The 24,616-nt window shown below is 42.7% G+C and overlaps 1 protein-coding gene across 1 annotated transcript in view; it reads left to right on the forward strand.

Moving 5' to 3' along the window:
- The first annotated feature begins 13,482 nt into the window (after positions 1-13,482).
- Positions 13,483-24,616, forward strand: part of LOC126175422 (uncharacterized) — a 581,488-nt gene continuing 570,354 nt past the window's right edge. The window contains exon 1 of the mRNA XM_049922221.1: positions 13,483-13,550. The gene's annotated coding sequence lies outside the window, so the exon portion shown is untranslated. The remainder of the gene's footprint in view (positions 13,551-24,616) is intronic.

A 24,616-nucleotide genomic window follows, 5' to 3' on the forward strand; every position in this document is an offset into this window, starting at 1 on the left:
GACTGGAAAATTCAGATTGTTCAAAGTGTTTCATCATCATGATGCTATGTTTTACTCGGTCTTGTGTGGCTTGAGACCAATATGCTGAGAGGAAGGCATGGTAAAATTCACCTTCACTGTGGCAATCGTGAATGACCAATCGCATTCTTACAGCTGGTTCATTCTCTAAATAGCCACACATAAATTCTAATCTGTGCTCTAATGACCAGTTGGGAAGAAAACAATGAGAGAATTGATGGAGCCACGCTTGTGGATGAATGTCGTTGCCAGAATTCTTAAATGTTTTAAATTTACGTGTAGTAATGAACAGCTTATAGTCAAAATCATCATGTCGGCGAGTCGCATATCGGTCATTGTTACGTCGTTTCGGCGGTTCCATTTCAAAATTCGGTGCACCTTGCCAATTTCTTTCATAATTTCCGAAATGCCCTGTGTTATTATTTTGTGGCTTTTCCGTATTTCTATGTCCCTCTTCCCGTATTGGGACGCGAGTGTCCTCTGAAATACGTAATTCTTGTATTACCTGTGTCAGCTGATCTTGTACTTCCCGGATTTCTCTTTGGTGTTGCGTATTTATTTGATTCTGATGTTGTTTGAATTTCCTAATTTGTTCGCACTCTTCTGTGTTATTAAAGACAACCGGTTTTGTGTCATTCAGATTATCATCTACCTTTGTAGATAAATTATTTAGCTGATCCGAAAGTTCAACTACTTTATCTGATAATGAACTAATTTCCTCCATGTGTCTTGCTGAACCAATTTTCAGAGTATCTACTGTGTCCTTTAAGTTTTCCTGAGTTTTTGCAAGTTGTGTAACCGAATCGGTGGATGCAACTGAGTCAATTTTAGTTTGCAAGGTCTCATGATTTTCATGAACAATAGTTTGCAGTTCTTTTATGGCTGCTTCGTGATTCTGTAATGCATTTTCATGACGCGAAAAAATAGGTTGGAAATGCTCACAAATTTGTGTTTTTACGTCATTACAGACTTTTTGACATTTCGATTCAATGTTATGTAACTCAGCAGTTAACCCTTCACGTGTTTGTTCGAGAGTTTGTCCCAATGAGTCTAACTTTTGAAGCTTTTGCTGTGTTTGTCTCTGATTTTGTTCCATTGTGTGTAACTGTTGCTGTGTTTGTCTCTGGTGTTGTTCCATTGTGTCTAACTTTTGAAGATTTTGTTCCATTGCGTCTAACTTTTGAAGCCTTTGTCCCATTTGTTGCATTAACTGTAATAACAGTGCACTGGTGTCTGAAACATGTTCCTCAGTGCTTTTCGGCAGTGCATTTGCACCGACAACATTCACATTTTGACAAGCAGAAAATGTGTCTTGACTTATATGAGAAAACAGCGAGGACCCAAAACCTGAATCTACCGTATTTGCAAAATTGTGTCCTGTTATTTCGTATTCCTGAGGCGAGCTGTTGCCGACCGACCGATCGATCGATAATGCTTCCCTGTTCTCTACCTGTTTCACTGTCTACACCATTATTTGCAGCGCGCTCCATTTCCCTATGCACAATTACCAAATTACTACTTCGAATGTCTGTTAATTCATTACACAGTGGCGCTAACACACTCCTTTCGTCTTCACTGACATTTCTCAGTTTACTTTGGAGCCTAGTATTACGTTTCACACGCCATTGTTGTCACAATATTTCACACGATAACACAGAAAAGCACAATTTGAAGAGCAAAAATAAGAGAACACATTAACATAGCACTGAAAATAATATCTAGTTAATTGCAAGCGTAGCTGCGAAATACTTGGTGCAAATCTACATGCATGCCACAACTGTTTTACTGTACAACAATGAAAGACTGCAACTACAAAGGAGCTTCTCTCTACAATTACGCGCTAGCAATAAACAAAAGCTACACTAATTACACAAACTACAAGAAAAAATCAGAAGATTCCAGTGAGGTATCCTCGGCTAAGGGTCGACATATGAAACGTCAACTTAGAACAATTATACATGACTGTGTTTAAACTGACACACAATATTTTTTTAGCGCAACGCAGTCTGACTTTCAATAATCCCTACAAAAGAATGGCCCTGACTAACATTAACCTATACCTTTCACAAATCACTTACCTCACAAAAATCTTAGTTACTCGAACTGCTGCAATACAGCGAGCGCCACTACTGCCAGTTAAATAAAAGATTCAAACTATGGAAGGCACTGACTACTGATAGGCATAGTTAGCAAATGAAAGATTTTAATAGAGAACAAACAATTTATTTACCTTAATAGTCATAATATATATAGCAGTTCATGACATCCAGTCTTACAAATTTCAAAACTCCGCCATCTCTCTCCCCACATCCACCACTGCTGGCGGCTCACCTCCAACTGCGCAACGCTACGCGCTGTTAACATCCAGTTGCTCAACACTACAATAGCCAATAACAATGCAAACCAGCCACAGACTGCACACAGTACAGCCAGTGATTTTCATACAGAGCGCTATGTGGCGTTACCAATGAAAAAACCTATACAGTCTACTTACAAAAGGATCTGTACATAACACTTCAGAATTATTGAAACACTTTATTTCTAAAAAGAAAAGAAACATAATTTCATCAAACGAGGTTGTTGGAAGTGCTTCTGGTGTCTCGTACATGTAATTACTTTTCACTGTTACTACTCACCAAACACAGGCTAAGTATCATCTTCCCATTACTCAGTACTGATGCTCTCGAAGTATACGACGGAACTGGGCCGACCGCTGGTTAATCAGCGCTGACAGGGGTTACTGAACTCTGTGTTCCTGGAGATGTGGTGCTGCCCGCTCTTTCCATTGAAGCGCGGGCAGCGCCTTCTCGATGCCGTTTCACGGCGCTCCGCCGGTACGTGTGCAGTGAATGCATTAGGACTGCACAGATGAACTCTCTCTCTCTCTCTCTGTCTCTCTGTCTGTCTGTGTGTGTGTGTGTGTGTGTGTGTGTGTGTGTGTGTGTGTGTGTGTGTACAGGGTATTTAATTTAATTGAAAACACTGAAATATCTCGAGAACTGCAAATCACATTAAAAGTTTATAATTCCAATTTGTCTCTGAGGGAGACATCCAATGATAACACACTCGACCTCCACCACCCCACTGCATGTTTGAGTGGCGGAGGCAACTTTGAAATCTTTCATTAGGAACCCCCGTTTTTTATTGCAGATTACGATTCTATGGCAAAATCTACATATGTTTTGTTCGAAGCATTTTGTTTGTTTGTGCACACATGGCACTGTACTTGGGTAGACATAGCTAATTTACGACACTTGACGATTGGCCCTTGAATATCCAGTGCCAAGTCGGGCCCAAACTCCGTGCTGCGAGGGTAGGGCAGGCCAGTATTTCGTAACGTCAAATTCGAAACCCCAATCTCAACGTTGCATTCCTCAGACATAACGAACAGCATACAACTCGACGCGCCACTCCGGCCAATGCTCGAGACGAACGCTGCTCTACGTTTCCAATTAGAGTAAGTGTTCAGAAATAGTATCGACAGCCTCAATACACTTAGTGGTAAGCTTTCCAGATGACGGTATACACGACAGAAGCATATTTGCGGGAATGTCAGCACAAGCGTTTCTGATGTAGTCGACCAGTTCACGGTCTGTTGGTGCTTGCTGGTACGCTTTAGCTTTTAAATACCCCCAGAGAGAGAAATCTGGTGACTTAGTGGGACAGTTAATAGGGCCAACTCTGCCAGTCCACCAAGAAGTGTAAACGTGGTCTAATAACTCCCACGCTTCTATTGCGTAATGCGCTGGGCAACCGTAATGCTGAAACCACATACGCTGTCGAATGTCCAGGGCAACATCCTGCAGTAGTACTGGTAGTTCCTGTTCCAAAAACGTTAGATATTTGCCCCCATTCATCGTGCCGCCGATAAAATACGGTTCAATGAGTCTGTTCCCCAATGTGCCATACCATACGTTAACCGACCAAGAAGATTGATGTCAACTTTCCGTAACCAACGGGGATTGTCTACACTCCAGTAATGCACGTTATGCCGGTTAACGCTGCCATGGTTTGTGGATGTAGACTCATTCGCATTTGTTGACATGCCCATTCACAAAATACTACCTGTTTATGATAATCGGCGCCCTGAAGTTCTTGATGCAGAGACACGTGATAATGGATGATACTTACGACGATGAATTATTATGGCAATGCTACCTTCGGACGTAACGGAATGACGGTGTGATTGCCGGTCGTTTACCGGTATCTGTGGGTTGTGGTGCAGCTATTTCATTAACTTCTCGTGTAACACGTTTACTACGCATCCGTTGGTCTGTCTTACGCTGCCATCAGACAATAAGATGTTCACAACCTTGTTAAGGAACGAACGAGGGCGAACTTTCTCTATAAAACACTCGGTAACCAAGGCAACAGCAGCCTCAACATTCCTCGTACATTCTTCGTAAATCAGGATCATTTCAGTTTTTTCTTCTGTGGTTGCAATGTTCATCGTCCACTTGCACGTCTGTTATCCAGATCATAGGTAGATGTGTAAGCAATAAACACTGCGCAAGGACTGTAGTGTTGAGAGCCGCTCTCTGTTCTACGTCAGCACGATGTGAGAGCTCCGGTAGCAGTGTTCTGTCTGTTACGATACGTCGTAGTTCGCAACGGCCACTGTGGCGTGTCGAGTAGCCATCTGTTCGATATTCCGGCGGAATACAACGTTGCGAATGGTGTTTACAACTATAAATTACCTGTATGAATAATGGTCTGTCCTACCTTCGCAGCATGACGGTGGGGTCCCACTCCCACTGGATATTCAAGGGCCATTGAGTAGCATATCATAGATTAATATTGTGTACCCAGTTCTATTCCTCTGATTACAGGACTATCTGTTGTGAAACAAAGAAAATGCTTAAGGCAAAACGTATGTAGATTTTGCCGTAGAACTGTAATCTGCAATAAAAAACAGGAGTTCCCACTGAATATTCCAAAGTTGCCCCGCCACCCACGCAAGGGGTGAGGTGACGGATTAGTGTGGTGTCGTTGGATGTCCCTCTCAGAGGCAAATAACTTGGAATTATAAGCTTTTTCATCCAACATGTAGTTTTAGAGATATTTCAATGTCTTCAGTTAAACCAACCATGCAACTTTTTTAAAACTCATACAATCTCTGACAGCACCGCATACTTGGTCGTCTACACTAACTGAGCCATTTCAGTGATAATTCCTCAAGAGACGGAAACTCAACTTCTTAAGATACTTTTCAGCAGTCCGTACCACTTTTCATGGAGTCAACATCGCTTCTTGTCTGCGAAATTCGAATATATGTACTTCTCTGAAGTTATTTTTACAGCTGATTTGTATACCGGTACTATGTAAATTTTACAATGTTGAGAAAACAAAGGAAGGCCTGAACGAGTTAAATGACAAGACAGTTATGTGAATACTTGATTAAAAGATAAGTCATCAAGTGTTAGATAGCCAGAACACACAGGATTTCTTGATTTGCTGACGTTTTATCAAGGGACTTCCGAAAAATTTCGATTTACACTAAGCTGACGAAAGTAATGGTATAGCGATAAGCACGTATATAAATGGTAGTAGTATCGCGTACACATGATATAAAAGGACAGTGCATTGGCGGAGCTGTCATTTGTACTCAGGTATTAACATGAAAAAGTTTGCGATGTGATTTTGGCCGCTTGACGGGAGTTAAAAGACTGTGAATGTGAAAGTGTAGTTGGAGTTAATGTATGGGACATTCAGTTTCTGAAATCGTTAGGGAATTGAATATTCAAGTATCCACAGTGTCACGAGTGTACCGAGAATACCGAATTTCAGGGGTTACCCGTCACGACAGGTAGCGCAGTAGCGGACGACCTTCAGTTAACGACAGAGAGCAGCGGCGTTTGCGTGGAGCTGTCAGTGCTCACAGACAAGCAGCACTGCGTGGAAATAACCGCAGAAATCAGTGAGAGACGTACGTCGAACTTAACCGTTAGGACAGTGCGGTGAAACTGGCGTTAATGGTCTGTGGCAGCAAACGACCGGCGCGAGTGATTTGCTAAGAGCGTGACATCGCCTCCAGCGCCTGTCCTGGTCTCGTAACCATATCGGTTGGATCCTAGACAACTGGAAATTCCTGACCTGGTGAGATGAATCCCGATTTGAGTCGGTAAGAGCTGATGGTAGGGTTCGATATGGCGCAGACCCCAAGTTTTCAACGAGGCACTTTTTAAGCTGGCGGTGGCTTTGCAATGGCGTGGCCTTTGTGTACATGTAATGTACTCTGTCCTCTGGTCTAACCAAAGTGCTCTTTTACTGGCAATGTTTCTGTTCGGCTATTTGGAGTAGAGATGGGGGATCCGCTCTTGAACTAATTCATAGAGTTGAATCTTTCAAAGGAGTGAACAATCAGTGATTCAGAAAAAAAGAACGGTAGCTCCAAACGTTTCCCACGGCAGAGAGAGAGAGAGAGAGAGAGAGAGAGAGAGAGAGAGAGAGAGAGGAGCATATCAGCAGCGCCTCTGCTGGTCAGAGCACAGTACACGCCACACAACACAGCCAGCGCCGGCCTCTGCCCTGCTTCTACCTTGGCTGCCTGCATTGTGCAGTGCCCCATTGGATTTTGTGTTTCACATATGCCGTGCCGTCTCTGTGCGTCGTCTGCCGCTTGCAGTGTCTGGCGCAGCTTAACTTCGCATCGCACTCTGTCGGCGATCGTTTCAGTCGCACGTCCTGCCCTCTGGGCAGTTGATGCGAGCAACAGGACAGAGAGCCACCTAGCGGATAACATAGGAACTACTTGCAACAACCTGCTCGCAAGGGAACAGACGATTTGTCTCGGAGCGGGTGAGTTCACCACTCCCCCCACCTTCGGAACTCGCCCGCTCAACACTCACCCCACCGTCTCGACTCTAGCCAGAGCGTTGAGCAAAGCGACTAAGGTGTCACTCTGGTCTCTGCGGTCTCAGCTCACGCAGTAATACAGCTCGCGGCTCGACCTGCTCGACTCAGCGCCTCTGCATCGGAGTTCGTCCCTACTGGATATTGTTCTTCGTAGTAATACCGCTATGTATATTACATTATTATGTTATGTATACATCAATTGTTTTTATTTTATTTTTATTTCTTTAAACTGATTAGATTAGGTTCCTGATGGCTCCTCTTACTATAGGATTTTTATTATGGACACTCGAATTTACGCTTTAATTACGAGCGAACCGATAAACGTGTCGCAAAATGTGATACACCAATATTTTCCTTGTTTTATTCTGCGTAAGGCTATATGCAGCACTTTCGTTTTACAGTCAAATTTATATATTTTTTTCTTATTCTGGTACGGATTTTGCGATTTTAGGCGTCTTCGGAAGGAAACGTTCACTTTAAAAATACATGGCTTGCGATGTATTTGTATGAGGTTAATGAAATTTTAATACATTATAGCCAAATATATTGTTAATGTAAATCTCAAGTTACAACATTTTCCGATCACCCAGAAAACCACGATAGTGCAAAATATATCAATAATCAAAAACTTTGTCATATCGTGGAAATTTCAATAAACAATACAAAATTCTTACTCATTATCTGTGTTACTTCAAAATAGGATCAAATAAGATCAAAATACAGGTATAGTACTGGAATAAACCAAGTTTAAAGGGCAATGTGCCTTCCATTTATTTTCTATTGTAAATGAGTGGTGAGTCATGAAAAAGAGCTAATTCATTTCAGGGAGTGAACAGTTCTGATCCAATCTCTAAAAAGAACAGTTTTGCCCATCTCTAATTTGGAGACCATATGCGTTCATGGACTTCGAGTTCCCAAAGAATGTCACTGGGCGATAGTTGTTTGTTATTGGTTTCAAGAACATTCTGGACAGTCTGAGAGTGTGATTTGGCTACTCAGATCGCCCCAAGTGAGTCCCATCGAACACTTATGGGACGTAATTGAGAGGTCAGTTCACGTACAAAATCCTGCACCGGCAACGCTTTCGCAATTGCGGACGGCTATAGAGGCAGCGTGGCTCAGTATTTCTGGAGGGACTTGGAACGACTTGTTGAGTCAGCGCCACGTAGAGTTGCTGCCCTACGCCGGGCGAAAGGAGGTCCGGCACGATACTAGGAGGCATCCCAAGACCTCGGTCACCTCACGGTAGCGAGGTTTTAATTAGCAAAAATTCGACTGTTTTGTGGGCCATATTAAAGTTATTCATCCCTGCGAACATGTTGACGTCATCCGCAGGTACAAATCTCACTCACTCGCGTGATGTGACGGGGCGGAAGTATCAAAACGGCAGCGTGTGTGTGTGTGTGTGTGTGTGTGTGTGTGTGTGTGTTAGTCGTGAAAGATATCGTTGCCGCGTGTGTGATGGATGGCGGAAACGCCTGCGTCGGGCCGTTGTCGGAGCCGGGCAACAACAAAAGGCGCGGGTCACCCGCATTGTTCGGCGCCGGAGCGCGGGTCGATAGCCGGCAGCGCCGGCCGCGACCTTCCGCCGTGCCAGGGTCGCCGCCTGCCGAACAGGTGGCACGGCCGCAGGTCGACCGCGCTGCCGGGAGTCGGGGCTGCCTGCGGGCTAGGGGCGCGCACCGCAAACACTTTAATCGACAATCGTCGGAAGTGGAAGGACATTTCTTACAGGGTAGTTAACACTAATTCCCACTTGAACTGTCTCTTATATGCAGACGACACCACACTGCTGTCATAGAGTCTATGTGATTGCCGTAAGCTTAGTGACAACAGTGCATCCTAATTTAAGTTATACAATATAGCACTGAAGATGGTCACTCAGTGACAGAAAATCGATTTTGCGATAGTAAAAAATATACGACCAATGCTGTCTCTTTTTTTCAAGGATACCTGTTATCTGGTCGTAGTGCACAAGACAACATGGAGTCGCCAATCAACAAGTAAACATCTTTTCATGCAGCCGAAGACGTATTCATTCGTCGCATTCCGTCGACATTTACTCATTCAAATATGCCCTTCGATTTCAAGCGACTGCAGTTTCATGTTCGATTTACATTCGATATAGGTATTAACAAGGCTCAGTGACAATCACTGTGTGTGGCAGATATCAAACATCCCGGGCAAAGACGGGCACCGCAACTAGTCGTTCTATAAGAAAAGGTTGTCAGAAATAAGAGGTACCAATTGCTTCAATGATTATTTAGTTCGTGGATTGATGAAACACGCGCAAAAACTAAATATCATAAATCATTCGTCATCTCAAAGATAAGTGTTCACAGAAAATTCTTTTTCATTGTGAAGTTTGATAAGGTGCTAATGTTGATGGTGGTGGAAATAGGTGGGATGAGGGGTAACAACTAACTTGGTCTCAAGGAAGTTGCAAACCACTGATCTGGCAAAAATATATGCGCGCGCGCACGCACTCGCACACAGACACACACACACACACACACACACACACACACACACACAAACACACACACACACACACACACATTGACATTAACATGTGGTGTGTCCACTGTAGCCATTATGACGACTTGAATTCTGCTGGGCACACTTCCAGTGAGGTGGCTGAGTTCATCATCAAGAGCCGCAACCAGAGGAGGGAGTGATGGTTGACGCTGGGGTCTGGAGTGAAGTCGATGTTCTAACTTAACTTTTAGTTCCATTGGGTTATAGTCGGGACTCCTCTGGGCCAGTCCATTTCAGGAAAGCTAGTTACCACCAACCACTGTCTCACAGACGTTGCTTCATGACAGGATGCACTGCTATATCGATAACAATGATAATCGTCTCCCAGTTATTCCTCTACAGTACGCAGTACACAAAGCTGTAAAATCTGTTGATGGTCTTCCACATTTAGCGTTTTGTTAAGCGCAGTAAGAGGACCGCACCACCATTCCCCCTACTATAATGACAGCTAGAACTGACAACTGTGTACAACAGATGTTCATTCGAGCAGTTACCTGCCATTTGTAAGAACAGGCCATGCTAAAGTAATGGATGTGCGGCCGTAGCCTGTCAACGTTGATGTGTCACAAATCGATATGGACCAATGAACTGAAAGTCTGTAAATTATTAGAATAGATGCACCAAAATAGCTGCTTGTAATAACGAATCACTTGTAACAACAAATCTTTATTTACAACAGATTGTTTAGGCATTTATCGTCTTTCTTAAGTACCTGCGAGCACAATTTTGGCGAGAACGTGTGTAACTGTGAACTGTATAAATGTGAATGTCATTTATATTAAAGTGACTATATAGTGCTCACGTCTAGACTGATATAACGTCCAAATAACGTCGGTCACTGTTTTTAATGATGTGGTATATGACTTAATATATTACTAATGAAACCTTAATTACGGTGTGACAGTAGTATGATAGACCCACTCTTTCGACGCTATAGGGGTATCAATACGTCACAAACTTGAAGTCCGTCATCTTAACTAGCTCAAAACATTGGGTTTACCGCATTTATACACCCCCCCCCCCCCCCCCCCGCGATTGTTCACAGCGATGACACTTCACCGTGACGTCATCTGACCTACCCGTGCCGGAACGTAATTAATTAATGCACTTTTTAAAGCCACAAATATTAAACTAGTCTTTCCAACTAATAACAGCCTTTCAATAAAATTACGTTCCGCCACCACTAGAACGTCAAAATATGATAATCCAGGCATATATAGAGTCACGTGTGGCAGCTGTAAGAGCTGTTACATTGATCAAACGGGAAGAAATTTTAACTTGACATACAAGGATAACCTTAAAGAGATCGAAAATAATCAGTCGAGCTTCTTTTACACTTGAAACATCAAAACCGCTGTGCTAATACGATCGAAAATACAGTAGAGTTTGCACAGAATACCAAAACGTTTTGCAATGAACATTCGTGAAGAATTGGAAACGTATATACACACACGAGAAAATACCCCCAAGAAATATTAAACAAGCATACTGAATTTAGACCCAAGTACTACCTCAAAACCTTCATTGATCATGGAGAACATGAAAATGGATAAATCGGAAGTAACATAGGCAACCAAAGACAATCGTAACAAATTTTAGTTAATAAAATAATATCGCTGTTCGTCCGCATAATCTTAGTAAACATATAGCGTCGTAAGTGTGGAATTGTCAAACTACTGTCACACCATAATTAACGCTTTATTTTCAATATATTAAGCCATTTGCCACCTTATTAAAACGGTGACAGTTATAAGACAGTGCAATAACGGCGTAATATGGACGTCACATCAGTGTAAACGTGAGTACAATATAGTCACTTAATGTAAATGACATTCACATTTATACACGTTCTCGCTAAAACTATATTCTTTGGTACTTGCCAATGGCAATAAAGCCTGAAACACTCTGTTGTAAATAAACATTTATTATAAGCAGCTGTTTTGGTGCATCTATTCTAATACCAGACATAGTCGTGCGTTACTCTTCTCGCCCTAAAGAAAAACTCCGAAAATTTTTTTAAGGAGGGGAAAAATGTGTGCATAGTTTGTCCTCCACACACACACACACACACACACACACACACACACACACACACACACACACACACACACACCTTGCACACCAAACAAGGACAACGAAGCGTGGACGCATACCGCGACTTGACTAAAATGAAAAACGCAGACAGGTCCTTTAGTGGACAAAATCATCACGCTTGAAGAGAGTTGGTGCAATCAGTACGAACCTACCACTAAACGACAAGGTGGAGAAATTCACATGAAGGATCAATCCACTGACGACATAACCAACATGTAAACCAATGTGACGTGTGAGTTGAACAATATCCCAAAAAAGGATTTTCCTGACAGTTTCACAAAGTTGAATGAACGTTCTTTGCGTTGCACTTAAGTGGTGAGAGACTATGTAGAACACCTGAAGTATTAAAAACAGAATGTTAATGTTTCTTTACTTTCTGTTAGTCAAGTCTCGAAACTTTTTGGATTGACGGGGTATGTAGACCGAGGACTGTTCTCTAGCAGCAGCCTAACGTAAATATTGACTACTCGCGTGTTCTGAATAACCCATCGGCCAAGGAGTATTCAGTTTTATTATCAATGAATAAAGCGATTTCACAAACTTGCTGTAGCTATATTGTTTGACTTGCTGTCACAGGGCTTCACACACACACACACACACACACACACACACATTTGTGTAGAGTTGATTCAAGGGTAGAGGTTATGTACGTTTCTGTTCTTACATTTTCGGTCCTGTTTCGTGTCCCTGGTTGGTATCTCAATCAGCTGCTATTTAGTGCATTGCCTTCACTCAGTTTATCACAAATTCCGTTCATTATATCACCTCACATGCACTTACGCGAAATTGGCGAAATGTGATCTGCCAGACACTTCTGATAACACACTGAATCAGAAGTGTCATGACATTGTCTCTTTTCGCAAAAAAAATGTTGCTTCATCGCTGAAGATGAGTTTCTCACTAATTCCGTCCTCTTCAATAAGCTGTTGCAACCGTGCCGAAAATTCAAAGCGTCTGACTTCCTCAGAGGGAGTTAGGACTTGTAGCAATTGCAAGCGGTAATACTTAAGCTTCAGCTGTTTCCTTAAGATCTTCCAAACGGTCCGTTGTGATATGTTCAGCTCTCTGCTTGCTTTGTTCGTCGTCTTCTGTGAGCCACGTGCGAAATTCGCCCGCGCGCGGACAACCGTTTCTTCACTCAACTGCAGGCCGACCCGATGCTTCCCCCATGAAGAGGCGTCCTGAAACCATAAACTGCGCGTACCATGATCGAATGGAGTTTGCAGATGGTCGATCTTTGTTGAACTGCGCTCTAGTGTGTCGTTCAATTGTTACGTCAGACTGATGTGAATGCATTTCAAGCACAACATAACGCTTTCTCGGAGCCTAACCATCTTGCATAACTGCACACTGCTGCGCTCTCGTGGCGGAAATTTGAAGCGAGACTGATACCGTACAAAAATTTTTGAATTTTTCTATGTGAGTGTTGTTTCATGAAAATATAATTAATGTAGCTACAGTGAATTTATAAAATCACAGCCGGCCGCGGTGGTCTCGCGGTTCTAGGCGCGCAGTCCGGAACCGCGCGACTGCTACGGTCGCAGGTTCGAATCCTGCCTCGGGCATGGATGTGTGTGATGTCTTTAGGTTAGTTAGGTTTAAGTAGTTCTAAGTTCTAGGGGACTGATGACCACAGCTGTTGAGTCCCATAGTGCTCAGAGCCATTTGAACCAGCCATATAAAATCACAAAAATCATTTATAACAATCTTCTGTACTGATGATTGTTTATGCCTAATCAGTAGTAATCGGTTTAGATATTGAGGAATTTACGTCAGCATTACTTTTAGCAACAATGTCCTACCTGATTCTATCTGCTAATAACATAGCAAATTTGATTAACAATGTGCGGTTGGTGTAGCTGTGTTCTCATGTTGCAGACACGCCGCTGGACGGCAGCTGCGGGAACGGAGCGGCGGCTGCGGCGTTGGCTGGGGCGGCAGCTCGGACTCGCCGTCTGGGGGCGGCGGCGGCGGGGGCGGCAGTGGGGGCGGGGTCGACCCTGCCGTCCAGGAGGTCATCCGCCGCCAACGGCACCACAGCTGAGGTCAGTACCGCAACTGTCACACGAGGTCAAGGGCACTCGAACTTCGAAAGGTCATTTCCCAACCTGGTGATCCTGCCTGCTGCAGCGCGCCAAAACGCAGACCAGTCCCTGTGTTTTTATGTTACAGGTACAAGTTTCATGCGAAAAATTACCTCCAGCTGCACTTCATTGATATTGATACACCATACGTGATCGTTTTCGGAATACACATTTAATATCAGATACATCTCTGAAACCAATCACAACTGCACAGAAACTATTTTCTGTTAGTTTTGCTCCACAGCAGGTAGCATGCAACACCTTAAGCGCTCACTAAAGAACACTTCTAACAGCAGCTTACGGTATTCCATCCTGTCATTTTTAAAGCTTACCAAAGCTGCGAAGCGTAACAGGTAGAAAATATTTTCGATGTAGATAAGACTGGTTTCCCAGATTCGTCTGCTGATGAAACGCGTATTCAGAAATCGATCACGTATGTGGCATGAGTAAAGTGCAGATGGAGGGTGGTAGTAATTTTTCACATATTAAGACTGTCCTGGTCTCCTGTCCGAAGACAGATTTACCGCAACCCTCTCTTGAAGTCCATTCTGTACAAGCCTCATCATCTCCGTATAATTCCTGCCAGCTACTTCCAGTTGAAAATGCTTGCTGTACTAAAACGTTGGTCTCACTCGAACTGCAGGCTCGGCGCACTTCACCCTCTACTCTACTCCGTTACCAAATTTACCATTCCTTGATGCCTTGGGACGAGCCCTTCTTTTAGCCAAGTCGTGCCATAATTTTCTTTTCTCCCGTTTTTGGTACAGTACCTCGTTATTAGTTGTAAGATTTACTCATTTAATCTTCGGCTGTCTTTTGTAGCACCACATCTGGAATGCTTCTATTCCCTTCTTATGTGAACTGCTTACCGTCCACGCTTCACATCTGTACAAACTACGCCCCAGACAAACACCTTCAGGAAGGATTTTATATTCGATTTTAACAAATTTCTCATTTTCAGACTGCAGTGGTTTGTGAGACTGCAACTTCCGCAAGGAATGGTTCGATGAACTTCGAACCAGACAAATGTTTAGAATAAAGTGTAAAGCCGTTTCCAATCAGAAGATTCCGCTTATCTTCATCCGACCTCTTAATAGATACACCCAGCCATTTACAGAGGTACCGAGAGTAAACCGCGGTGCAGTTCTGCGTTGTTCACACTAACAAAATCATAGGCAGAAATCGACAACGAAATCGTAAGCGGTGGAGATCCAGGATGCTACGAAAACTTCAGGAAGCTTGTTGAAGGAACCATTCAGACATTCGCCTGAATTCAACCAAGTAAAATCAGGATGATTCAGTAAGGATCTGAGCCCGCCCCTATAGAATTAGGGTCCAGTGTCTTAACCACTGTGCCATCTCTGTCGCACTGGCCGTAGAGAATCGCCACGTACTCATAAGTCATGTTTCAAATTGGCAGGGTGCAAAACATGTAAGTGGGACTCTCGATCCGAATATGTTTCATCCTCTACAGATTCTTGAACATCTTCGAAAAGCTTAGATCACTCAGATGTTTTAACGTCCGACTTAAGATTTCCCCGCCAATGTCACCTACAGCATTTTATTGGTAGAAGCTTCAGCTTTCAACTTGAAGTAAAATTTAATGCGGAGTTTTTTATTGTGCACATACCCCTACGAAAATAGTCAGTACGTCCTTGTACAGTGCATGGCATTGGTCATTTCGTAACAATATATTCTATTCTCTATTATGCTATTCACGTACTGAGCGAGAGAAAAATGACTGTCTCTTTTGGCGCCGTGATCTCGTGATACATACGTGAGATATGAAGGCCTCAGCCGTAAACAGTGGTAAGGGACACACTATGAGAAACAGACCTGCTGCATGTAACACATGGTACGTGATCTGCTGTATTCATATTAGTTCATAGTTCCAGGAGAAACCGATAAATGGCAGCTTTATTTCAGACTCTCAGTAATGACAACCTTGTCAGGATGTTTGCATCTAAACAATGCTAACAAGGGAACCTCCCCATCGCACCCCCCCTCAGATTTAGTTATAAGTTGGCACAGTGTATAGGCCTTGAAAAACTGAACACAGATCAATCGAGAAAACAGGAAGAAGTTGTGTGGAACTATGAAAAAAAAGCAAAATATACGAACTGAGTAGACCATATGCAACATCAAGGATAGTTTGAGCGTATGAGCGCCGTGGTCCCGTGGTTAACATGAGCAGCTGCGGAATGAGAGGTCCTTGGTTCAAGTCTTCCCTCGAGTGAAAACTTTGCTTTCTTTATTTTCGCAAAGTTATGATCTGTCCGTTCGTTCATTGACGTCTCTGTTCACTGTAATAAGTTTAGTGTCTGTGTTTTGCGACCGCACCGCAAAACCGTGCGATTAGTAGACGAAAGGACGTACCTCTCCAATGGGAACCGAAAACATTTGATCGCAAGGTCATATGTCAACCGATTCCTCCACAGGAAAACACGTCTGATATATTCTATACGACACTGGTGACGGCATGTGCGTCACATGACGGGAATATGTTGTCGACCCACCTAACTTGTACACTTAGCGAATGGGTAAAAAGATTATTCTATCTTGTCCGATTTAGGTTTTCCTGTGGATCCATACTACGGCGCAGTTACCTCGCATCGGACGGATGGACGGACAGGTAATAATTTTCTGAAAATAAAAAAATTAAACTTTTCATTCGAGAGAAGACTTGAACCAAAGACCTCTCGCGCCGCAGCTGCTCACGCTAACCACGGGACCACGGCGCTCCTGAGCTCAGACTGTCCTTGTGTTGCCTATCTTGCACATGGACTACTCAGTTTGTATATTTTGCTTATTTTTTTCGTAGTTCCACACAACTTCTTCCTGTTTTCTCGATTGATCTGTGTTCAGTTTTTCAAGACCTGTCCACTGTGCCCACTTATAACTAAATCTGGGGGGGATGCGATGTGGAGGTTTCCTTGTAAGTGTCAAAAAGAAGGTTGCCAACAGTAGTGACACGTGCAGTGTTCGTGACAGGAAAATACTTTTCTGGGCCGATTTTTGAAAATTCGAGAGTAATGTGTATAACTACGACTCGGATAAAAATCGTGAATATGTTGAACACAAATATGCTCCAGAAGTTGTTGCTGCTCAGTAAATGTGAGTAGTTATTTTAGCAAGTGAACTATTTTGTATTCCTCAATTTAAGTGGATTTACGTTATAGTGTGATGGAAAAATCTTACGGACCTTCATTATTGCAAAAATTAGTATTGCAAATCTTAGTATCATAAACTGAAACACTTTGGATCTTTGGAATTTGTATTTATGAGAGGTTTAATTAACAGTGTTCAGTTATTTCACAAAGCAAGTAAGCAGTGGTAAGTGAAAGCTAACCCTTGTTAAGTAAACTCAGTTTGCGAGTTAACGAGCTTAAGTACACTTCGACGCATTTTAAAAATAAATTTTAGATAGAATTTTCGATTTCAAAGATGACGTCACTCTAGAATTATTTGAAAACAATGAATTATTTGAATAAAAAAAATCGCAGTGGATGTCCTTGAAATATCGTATATTTAAGGTTTAATTGAAACTTTACTGCGTAATTTCTCAAACGAACCAACTTGTATAGTGCCATTTTTTCAGCCAAGATCTTCAAAATTATGACAGCAGAATAATGGTTGCGAAGTGCTGTATCCTAGCGCTTAGGCCCTCCCGCAGTACAGTCGGATCTGCCGGGTTGCCTACGTGACAGATGTCAACAGCATAACCACATGTTTATAGTCGACTTGTGGAAGGCGTCTGCATCGCTGCAATATTTCCTTACACCAGTCATGTGTACTAAAATAGAGCGGGACTAGTTTATTCCGCTCTGCTGGTGTTCAGGAAGCTGCATATTGGATTGTGACTCCAGTGAAGTGGAGTGAAGTGATTGGCAATTACCTGGGAATTGTAAGAGCGGTTGTCAACGAGTTGTCTAGCAGTGGTCTTCGATCACCTTCGAGTTAACTTCTAGATTTGTATTCTGGTTCACAAATATTTACAGACTGCAAGCCGGGTGGCCTGGATTGGACTTTGAATCAGGCACGTATAAGTTATCCAGTGTCTACGTGATCTCTAGTGAACTTCGTATTTTATGCAGAGTTTCCTCACAAGACAGGAAATTTATATATCTGGTCGTTATAATAAAAGTGCAGCTACTCATAGAGATCCAGTATTAGTTGTAATCGTCGTATGCCAGAGGAACTTGATAGATATTCTAATGTGGAACCGATTTACACTGGAAAAAAATTAATTCCAGTTTTGATCACCATGTGCAAATCCGGCGCTGTGAATGCAAGAGCCCGCATCTCGTGGTCGTGCGGTAGCGTTCTCGCTTCCCACGCCCGGGTTCCCGGGTTCGATTCCCGGCGGGGTCAGGGATTTTCTCTGCCTCGTGATGGCTGGGTGTTGTGTGCTGTCCTTAGGTTAGTTAGGTTTCAGTAGTTCTAAGTTCTAGGGGACTGATGACCATAGATGTTGAGTCCCATAGTGCTCAGAGCCAATTTTTGAATGCAAGAAAGACGTATAGAACTGTTTCCATATGTTACGAATTAGGAATGGTACGTGGACAGAACAGGTCAAACAAGTAAGAAAGGCATAATGTTGTTGTTAACTGCCGCTTACACAGTTTATTCAATTTGAGCGCCAGAGACGTCGGAAAGATGCTGTACAGCACCAGATGTGCACCTGGTGGCCAGAATTGGATACAATTTTTTCCCATTGTAAATCTTTTCCGCATTAACGCATTCGAATATCTACCAAGTTTCATTGCCATAAGATAATTACAGCGCGCACTGGACTTCTCTGACTTGCTGTCCCTCAGTTACAACTACTCTGTATTTCGCCTTCGATAAATTTTACTAATACTGTCATTTGTAGTTACATAGCCGCTCTGGACAAACTGACATTCATTTCGTGTGCAATACAGCACTCTGTGACTTTCGGCACAATACAGCTTTCTCTGAATGAAACGTCCCTAAATACACGCAAAAAAGATTCCCAAGTCCTGCGCTGTCTCTTTTGAGGATTGCCATTTAACGACGCTGTACATTTGTTACACTTTCGTGTGGGTTATGCCGACCTGTTAAGATCGTAGCCGTACGCCTCTCAATTCGTCGACGTCTGCTGACACGCCTAATTCATAAGAACCCCAAACACCGCAACAATAATATGGAACTGGCCGCACTAACATTTTGTATGAGATGCCCTGTAAAAATTCTCTCCACTTTCCTAGACCCCTTCCAACAAATCTGTCTTTCATTCACCTTACTTATACTGACTTTACGTGATCGTCCCATTTCATCGCTTCATAACGTTGCCTCTAAATATTGATAAAAATGTGACTTGCTTGCCGGCCGCTGTGGCAGAGCGGTTCTAGGCGCTTCAGTCTGGAACCGCGCGACTACTACGGTCGCAGGTACGAATCCTGCCTCGGACACGGAAGTGTGTGATGTCCTTAGGTTAGTTAGGTTTAAGTAGTTCTAACTTCTAGGAGACTGATGACCTCAGATGTTAAGTCACGTAGTGCTCACAGCCATTTGAACCATTTTTTTGTGACTTGCTTAAGATGTTCACTGTTAATTTTGCAGTTTCTAATTTCGATTTCTTTCTTTTCGTGAAAGACATTAACTCGCATTTATCCACATCTAAAGTGAGCCGCCATTCGTTACACAAAGTGCAAAGTTTGTTGAAGTTTTTTAGCAGTTCCTCTCAATACTTTACTGTACACAACAGAGTCGTCAGCGGTGATGACCTGTCGTGAAGAGACATGAATATTATGGTGCAGCTGGTTGTACATGATAAATATTTTGACGAGTTTAGAAGTCCTGTTACGCTTCCTTGGTGCACAACCGATGCTATTTTCTTTGTATAGAACAATCGCCGTCTAGTCTAACATACTGGTTTCTATAAAGCCAGTCACACATTTGCGAAGGTACTCCGTGTCATGGTATATTGGCTATTAGTAAACCGAATGGTACAATATCTAACGCATTTCGAAAATCTACGAAGATGTGATCTTCCTGTTCGCCATATGCCAGGTATGCATAAACACAAGAGTGGTCTAATCCGTGCTCGACCTTCGAGTGAAGCCTTTCTTTCTCCATGAACGTCAGTATTTTAGCAGCCATCTCTCACTTGTCAGTTCCCACACACAAAGTAATACAAAGGAAGGAAACTCAGAGGAAAAGATGAGAAACTGCTGGATCTTCAAAGACGCCACGTCTATATAAACACAATGAGACGCCTACATTGGTACTCGAAGAAGTTTCGGAGAAATGTCAAAATTCTGAAGTTTTGATTAATATCTCTATTCCTTGTTCGAGGGTGTTGGATCGAGCACCGCCCTTGGCCGTAGCTTATAAATCAGCTCTGTACACAGCTTGACACAGGTAATGTCAGTAGAGCTTAATACGGTTGCTGCTGAATTACACATGTAGACATAATAAAAATAACATTTAAAAATAATTTTATATGTCTGGTTACTCATTTGATTACAGAAGGATTACAGTAAAATCAAAGTTGTCTTTTTGGAGAATACATATGTCAAACGTGTGGGCGGCAGATGAGTTACATTTATCCACTACATAGGAGCGTGAAAAGAAATGAGAAAATTAACGCAAAAACGTTAGGCCCATATAAGCAATGTTGCATCTTTGTTCGATTTCTGTTACAGTACGAGAGTTGGATTATTTCCAAAGTTACTCTGTTGTAGCTTTGTAGTCATTCGCATTTCATTAAGATCTATGTGTAAGGTCTAATTGCAGTGATATCTTACTGTGTAGTATGATGTAGTGGTTCAAATATGTTATGGCAAATGGCGTGATGATTCCATTCGGAAGGACACGAACGATATCCTCCTCCAGTCACAGCTTGTATTAGTTCTCCGATGACCTCGTTGTCAACGGTACGTTAAACATCCCTCTGTGCAGTATGTTTTGATAACTAATTCCTTACTGCTACCAGTGACATTTTTATTTTATTTTTATTTTTTTTTTGTAAAAATCAATGATTTGCGACGCGTATCAAGTTCGTTTTATTCGTTCAGCTGTGCAACTTTTTTTGGCGTACACTTGAAAATAGTTGCTGACATATCGTCTACGATCTGTGTAAAATGCAGTTGTGAGAAGCAGCCACTTCTGATGAGAAAATGCGATGGGGTAGTACGATAAACACCAAGACGGGATTTAACACCGTAGGGCGTCAATTGTCCCTCCCCCCCTCCCCCCATGGGAGACATAGTTTGTGAATTTTATTAACTTTTATTTTATATATATATATATATATATATATATATATATATATATATATATATATATATATATATATATATATATAAACCTGTTGAAGAGCAAAACAGGGTCGAATACTTTGCAACGTGATAAATTAAAGCCAGGTGGGACTGATTGGAGCATAAAACAAGTGAGCTTCTGATGGTATTGCAAGATAAAGAAAGGAGTGTTGAATGGCAAGTTTACGATAACTCTGTCTCGTTTAAAAAGCGTTTCTTATAGTATTGGTCGTTTAAGGAAATATACCATATAAACCTGTCGCGGTTATATAAATGGGACTCATTACCTGTGTTCCTCGACATGAATTCTTTGCTGAAATATAATATTCGATTATCATTAGCAACTTAAATTCCTCCTTACAGTGTGTCATGTTAATAACACATTTTGTGTACGCCGACTAAGATTTCTGATTGCATAACTGCACTTGTCTGCTATTGCCCCTGCAAGTGAGTATGCTATAAACTCACAAATTACTTTTCCAGTACTACAGAACACTGTTAGAATTCGCAAGACTCTTCTATCGTGACAAATTGCTTCTTTATTTCACTGTGAGTATATTAAATAACGAAAAATATTGTTTTGTCTGCCTTACATAACATACTAAAAGCACCTTGGTCACTGTTTTGGGAGCTTAGTCTGAGTCCTGATCGAACGGAAGGTTGCCTTCCCCATGCCCCTTGTCTCTGTGAAGCTTTGGACTGTCGGTTGGGCTCTCGTCTGTGTAGGAGCACGTAATGCGAAAGAAAGCCGGACGCTCTGTATTAGTTCCCTCTCATTCAGTAACCCCGCTAAGCTTCCTTTGTTGTGGTCAGACTCGGACTGAGTGGAAGGAAGTCGTTAACAGCGAGGCTCCCCTTTCTGGACGCTGCAGAGTGTTTTCAGTTGCTGACTCTCGGCGCTAAGCAACCACGAAAGTTCTCCCTGCTCCGCTCTGACAGATGTGATACCAACTGCGACTTTCTGAATTCGTCACATAGCAGATACTAGTCAGTCACCCCCCCCCCCCGCCCCCCCCCTCTCTCTCTCTCTCTCTCTCTCTCTCTCTCTCTCTCTCTCTCTCTCTCTCTCTCTCTCTGTACAACAAATACTCGTACCAACAACTGCTGCAGTACATGCACAGGAGGTAGTAAACAGAGTAGTATGGTCCAAATTTTTGTTCTTCGTACTCTTGCTAGTCTTGGAAACAAACAAATCAACCTCTTAGCATAGTTTACATTTTTCTATTCATTAATGTTTTTACGGAATAATATCCAGAATTAACTCACCACTTAGAAAGTGATGATTCCACAAAAGCGAGCAGTAAGAATAATCGTTGTCTTCACTCACGGACGTCATGAATGAACATCTTCGAGGAGCTAGGATTTTAATTGCGCAGTCACAGTGCAGACTATTTACTCTAATGAAATTCTTCATAAATAGCCAATCACAATCTCAGAAGAATAGTGATGCCCGTATCTGCAACACGAGAGGGAAAAGACAGTTATTACCTATTACTAAAGCTATTTGTGACTCGCAAAGCAGAAAAATATTCAGCAACAAAAATTGTTGATTGTTCACACAATCTAAAATCTTTGCTCCCGGACAACTTCTATTCCATGGTCGAATTTCCATTTAAAAACAAGTTACATCTAAAGAAATCTGATTTTCAAGTGTAGGTGCATGAGTAGTACTAAATCATTTGTTCATTAAAGTTAACACTAATCACGTCTATATATCCCGTAAACTGATTCGTTCCACATTATTTTGATAAAACAATCGGTCATGGCCGGAATACATTGAGGTGACGAAAGTCAAGGAACACTACCTGATTTCGCGTTAGACTTCCTTTTCCCCGGCGTAGTACTGCAACTCGAAGTGACATGGACTCAAAAGTCATTGGAAGTCCCCTGCAAAAATACTGACCCATGCTGCCTCTGTATCCGACCATAATTGCGAAAGTATTGCTGGTGTAAGATGTTGTTCACAAACTGACTTCTCGACTATGTCCCATCAGTGTTCGACGGGATTCAAGCCGGGCAATCTGGATGGCCATATCATTCGCCTGAGTTGCCCAGAATATTCTTAAACCAATCGCGAACAATTGTGGGCCGGAGACATGGCGCATTGGCTTCCATAAAAATTCCATCGTTGTTTGGGAACATGAAGTCCTTGAATGACTGCAGATGGTCTCAGAGTAGCCGTATGTAGAGGTTCCCAGTCCGTGATCGGTTCAGTTGGACCAGAGGACCTAGCCATTCCATATAAACACAGTCTATACCATTATGGAGCCATCACCAACTTGCACAGTGCCTCTTTGACAACTTAGGTACCATGGGTTCGTGGGGCCTGCGCCACACTAGAACCTACCACCAGCAATTACCAGCTGAAATCGGGGCTGATCTGATCAGGCGACGGTTTTCCAGGCGTCGAGAGTCGAACCGATATGGTCACGAGCCCAGGGGAGGCGTTACAGGCGATGTTGTGCTGTTAGCGAAGACACTCGCTTCGGTAGTCTGCTGTCTTGGCCCATCAAAGCCAAATATCGCCGCACTGTCCTACCGGATACGTTCGTCGTACGTCTCACATTGATTTCTCCGGTTATTTCACGCAGTGTTGCTTGTCTGTTAGCACTGACCACTCTACCCAAACTACGCTACTATCGGTCGTTAAGTGAAGGTAGTCGGCCACTGCGTTGTCCGTGGTAAGACGTAAAGCCTGAAATTTGTGTTGTCGTCATTCTCTAACAATGTGGATCTCGGAATATTGAATTCTGTTCAAAATGGTTCAAATGGCTTTGAGCACTAAGCGACTTTACTTCTGCGGTCATCAGTCGCCTAGAACTTAGAACTAATTAAACCTAACTAACCTAAGGACATCACACACATCCATGCCCGAGGCAGGATTCGAACCTGCGACCGTAGCGGTCGCTCTGCTCCAGACTGCAGCGCCTAGAACCGCACGGCCACTACGGCCGGCCTATTGAATTCTGTATTGATTCTTATGCGTCTAGTTGCATTTGCCGCGTTCAAAGTCTATTAATTCCCGTCGAGCTGCTATAATCACGTCAGAAACCTTTTGACATGAATCATCTGATTACGGGCGACAGCTACACAGATGCTCGGCCCTTTTATACCGTGTAAGCGCGATACTACAGCCCTTTGTATATGTGCATATTGCTGTCCCGTGACTTTGTCACCTCAGTGCATTTAACTAAGAGGATGCTATACCATTTTTTGCGGCATTTGTAGCGTCCTACTTGTTTCGTACGTAGATTTCTATGGACCACTTTCAGACGAAAGGCGAATATCTTCAATGTTTTATGCTGATTCACGTTACTGTTCGGTGCTTATTCCTTTGCACGATTCTCTTCAAACTGCCTGTGCCATATGTGAATGTTGTTGGTATTCGGAGTTGCTTGACTCTGTCACTGACAGCATCTCCTCTGAACTGTGATGACATAAAGTTGTTAAAATGTAACGCGCAGTCTGTCTTCTGTGCGCATAGCCTATTTCATTTACGCTAAAGGAACATCTCCTGGCACATGCGCCGGCTTCCGATTCACTGGGCTTGCACAACGACAGAAATTCTTTGTAATTCTTGTCGATGTATCGCTGTGTATTAAATGGAGAGATGTTTCCTGGTGATGTCTTGCTGGTCGTAACGAAGTTTTATTTAGTAGTCTAAAACATTGCAAAGCCCTATGACAGAAATCGCAGCAGATGAGTTCGACTGCTCTTCAATATTTCCATAATAAAAGTGTCTCG

The sequence above is a fragment of the Schistocerca cancellata genome, chromosome 3 (genome assembly GCF_023864275.1).
Source record: "Schistocerca cancellata isolate TAMUIC-IGC-003103 chromosome 3, iqSchCanc2.1, whole genome shotgun sequence".
NCBI lineage: Eukaryota > Metazoa > Arthropoda > Insecta > Orthoptera > Acrididae > Schistocerca > Schistocerca cancellata.